Genomic DNA, 4,266 nt, shown 5'->3' with positions numbered 1-4,266 from the left:
GACAGACAGAGACACAGCGAGAGAGGGAACACAAGCAGGGGGAGTGGGAGAGGGAGAACAGGCTTCCCGCGGAGCAGGGAGCCTGATGCAGGGCTCAATCCCAGGACCCTGGGATCATGACCTGAGCCGAAGGCAGACGCTTAACCACTGAGCCACCCAGGCACCCCTGCACATGGCTTTTTGATACTCTTTCCTATGTTTAGAAAGTTCTCTTCTATTCTATTGTACTTAGAATTTTTAACAAGATTTTATTTATTTGACAGAGAGAGAGAACGAGAAGGGAGGGGGGACAGAGGGAGAAGGAGAAGCAGCCTCTCTGCTGATGTGGGGCTCAATCCCGGGACCCCAGGATCATGACCTGAGCCAAAGGCAGACACTTAACTGACTGAGCCACCCAGGCACCCCCTCTACTTAGAACTTTTATAAGGAACAGCTGCTGATTTTTATCTAGTACATTTTGGCTATCCATTGATGGACAAGACTACATAAAAAATAAAAATTTTGTAAGGAGTGAAGTACAGAAATCACCTGAAAACAGCAAGGAAAAAAAATCGGAATGTAGACTCCACCTTCCATGAAACTAAGAGATAAGTGTTACATGAAAGCATAACTTGTGAAAATGGGAAGCGGGTTGACAGGTAACTAAATGATGCAGAAGCACTCACAACATCGTATGGACTGTTCTAAGTGCTTCACATATGTTACCCAGCAAAGAGGTTTATTATTTGTAGAAACTGAACCAGAGAGAGATCTAGATGCTCATGATATGGCTGGTTCTGCTTGTGAAAGTTACCCAGGTTGGGTAAGTGGGTAGGTTGTGGGGGCAGGCGAGGGAGGGGGCACTCTAGTGTGGTCAATAGAAGCCTTGTCCCTAGTTCCCGGGGAGAACTCCTGGAGGGGTCTAGTGGTGGTTGATGGTCTCTGAGGGCTATTGGTGGCATTTGCATTAAAGACCTCTCCTCTTAAAGCTGACGGTGGATCTATGTCCAGTGAAGAGGGCCTAGTCTTTAAAACCAGAGTTCCCTGATTATTGGAGGCATGATCTCTGGCTTCTCTACAATGTTGGCTTTGCAAGGGCTTAGGGAAGTCAGAAGCCTGTCTCTTGGGGCAGAGGGTGGTGGGGAGCAGAGGTTGCTGTCACAGGAGGCCTACTTGAGCGAAGTCTCTCTGACCTTGACCTTGACCTCTCAGCCCTGTGCCAGCGGGTGGAATTGGGAGAAGCCCCAGAGGGTGGAGGCTTTGTCTCTGGTTGTTGTAATTGACATTAGCCGGGGCTACCATTTGCTATATACGTTTCTGCAGGATATGTCCCGCACAAGGGTGCACATTTGAAGGTGTATGTGGGAGGACGGTGACAGGAGCCTGGAGTCCGCCAGCCTTGTGCCCTCATGCAAGCATGCCGCTATGGGCAGAGAAAGGCAAGCTTTTTTACAATTGGCCTATCCAAAGGGGTGCCATTTTCTAATTAATTTACCCTGAGGGTCATTTTTGTGTGTGTGTGCAATTTTTCTACTCTGAGGGTTCTGACTGCTAGCGGCCAACTTGGCTCTCTCCAAAAGCACTGATATGCAGATACTAGTTTTCTAAATCCTAATGGGCCTTAATTTAGGCCTGAGTAATCAGAAGCCAGGGCTGCAAGTGGCCCTTTCCCCTTGCCTCTCAGGGTCCTAGCCACTCTCCTTGCCTTAGGCAAATTGATATAAGAAAATTACTTTGGCCAGATTAGATCAGGAGGACAGCCTTAAGCACTGGTAACTTCATCCCTATCTTCTCCTCCCCAAATCTTTTTAAAAGGACCAAGAGTGGTATAATTAAAGGAAAGTGTACCATCAGCAGTTCAGAAATTGTGAAGAATTCCTTGAGGATAGAAATCAGATATAATCCTATTGATAAGAGAGGAGGAGGAGCCCCATCTAAAAAATGCAAGAGAAAATTACTGGAGCAAATCCAGAGAAAGTCAAATCTCAGAATGAATAGAAAAAGCAATGGGGGGGTCCCTCCATTCAATTAAAAAATTGCATTCAGAAAAGAAGGATCAGCTCAGCCTCTCTGTGACCAGCTCTGCCCCTCCATCCCTCGACTCATTCCAAAGGTAAAGCTTAAACTTTCACACTGAGGTGAGCTATTGACTTCCCAAAGTTGGCTTGTGTGAGTGTAGGATTCTAGAAAACACAACGCACACACACACACACACACACACACACACACACAGCAGACCTTGGTATGTATAATCTAGACTTCCACAAAATATACGGAAAAACAAAAAAAGAGAAGCACCTCCAGCCACGAGAGAAATACACTCAAATCCTGTGCTGTCAAAGTAAAATTGTTTTGGTAATTTGCAGGGATTCAGAGGAACAGCCTTTCTGTCGCCTGCATACCCACCCACTTTAAAGTGAAGCCTCCAGGGATGCCTGGGTGGCTCAGTCAGTTAGCGTCTGACTCTTGATTTTGGCTCAGGTCACGATCTCAGGGTCCTGGTTTCCAGCCCTGTGTCAGGCTCCTGGCTTACTAGGGAGTTTGCCTGAGGACTCTCTCTCCTTCTCCCTCCGCCCCTCCCCCTGCTCGCGCGCGCACACACACACACACACTCTCTCTCTTTAAAATATATATATTTTACAAATAAAATAAAGTGAAGCCTCCATACCCACCCACTTTAAAGCAACACATACAACCCTCCTGCTCAGAAGACAGGCCAGTTGGGAGACACAAAACTGCACAGGAAACCCAGGCAAGCTATCTTTGCTAAGGATTTGTCCCTTATTCACTAATATATATGATCAACAAAGGATTACCAACAATATTTGGAGAAAACCTACAACATGAGAGAAGAACCAAAATGGATAAATAGTACAATTGACCCTAAGTGGTGAAGGGGTGGGGGAGTGAAATAATATAGGGAACAAAACTCCAATTTTCAGATTCTAATTTTCAGGCATATTCAGAACACGTTGCAGACATATTCAGAACCTCTATGAATTACTCAGGTAGGTATTACAGAAAACTGGAAAATGAATCCCTAAAAGAGGAACATTGTGGAATATAAGAAATAGTAGTAAACAAAGAAATAGTAAAGCTTTGAGTTGTCCAAAGGCTAGCATAAAAAGAGCCCAATTTGAATCAGAGGGAAATATAATTCAGAGCTGAGAATATTAAAAGAGCCAAAGGGATATGTAATACTGATAAAAGGTACACACAAGGGGCCTGGCTGGCTCAGTTGGTGGAGCGTGCGACTCTTGATCTCAAGGTTGTGAGTTCAAGCCCCACGTTGAGTGTAGAGATTACTTAAGAATGAAATCTTAAAAAACATAGGTACACTCCACCAAGAACGTGTGACAATCGTGGACCTTAATGCATACAACAAATGAATTAAAGATATACAAAGCAAAGTGTGTTAGAAATACAAGGAGAGGGGCCTACCGCGGGAGTGTGAGGGACACCACGAATTCCGTTTGGAGGCATCTTTGATCTCGCCGAGTAGACACCATGAGCAAAGCTCACCTTCCCAAGTTGAAAGAGTTTATGGACAATAAATTATCATTGAAATTAAATGGTGGCAGACATGTCCAAGGAATATTGTGGGGGTTCGATCCGTTTATGAATCTTGTGATAGATGAATGTGTGGAGATGGCAACTGGTGGGCAACAGAACAATATTGGAATGGTGGTAACACGAGGACATAGTATCATCATGTTAGAAGCCTTGGAGCGAGTATAAACAACGGGTGTGTTCATCGGAAGAAATCAACTGCTTCCACATGTCCCCTCCATAGTACCTGTTTCACTACTATATAAAAATCAGGTCGTGTGCATTTTCATATTGAACTTTTTTTGTTAAATAAACTTTTATAACAGTCCAAAATGCAAAAAAAAGAAATACAAGGAGAATGAAAATTTACAAATAACCAATCATAGGGGGAGAGTCCCCTCTCGCTCTCCCTTCCCTCCCTCCCTCCTTCTGTCCTCATCGCTTTCCTACCTTTCCCCTATTGTCTTCTAAAAATATATATTTATTTTATTTTTTCAAGATTTTGTTTATTTATTTGTCAGAGAGAGAGAGAGCACAAGCAGGGGGAGCGGCAGGCAGAGGGAGAAGGAGAAGCAGGCTTTCCGCGGAGCAGGGAGCCTGATGCGGGGCTCGATCCCAGGACCCTGGGATCATGACCTGAGCCGAAGGCAGCCGCCCAACCGACTGAGCCACCCAGGCGCCCTAAAATATATATATTTAGCACCTATTATGTGTCAGGTATTATGTTAGGTACTGTGA

General features: G+C 44.8%; 1 pseudogene; it reads left to right on the top strand.

The window, feature by feature from the left end:
* Positions 1 to 3,486: 3,486 nt before the first annotated feature.
* LOC114196948 (small nuclear ribonucleoprotein G pseudogene) lies at positions 3,487 to 3,717 on the top strand (annotated as a pseudogene).
* Positions 3,718 to 4,266: the final 549 nt, after the last annotated feature.

Source organism: Eumetopias jubatus, unplaced genomic scaffold (genome assembly GCF_037043125.1).
Source record: "Eumetopias jubatus isolate StellerSeaLion01/CBP00866 unplaced genomic scaffold, mEumJub1_p1.0 scaffold_11, whole genome shotgun sequence".
NCBI classification, from domain to species: Eukaryota; Metazoa; Chordata; class Mammalia; order Carnivora; family Otariidae; genus Eumetopias; species Eumetopias jubatus.
The sequence above is the reverse complement of the archived record's forward strand: the minus strand, read 5'-3'. Positions and strand labels throughout refer to the sequence as shown.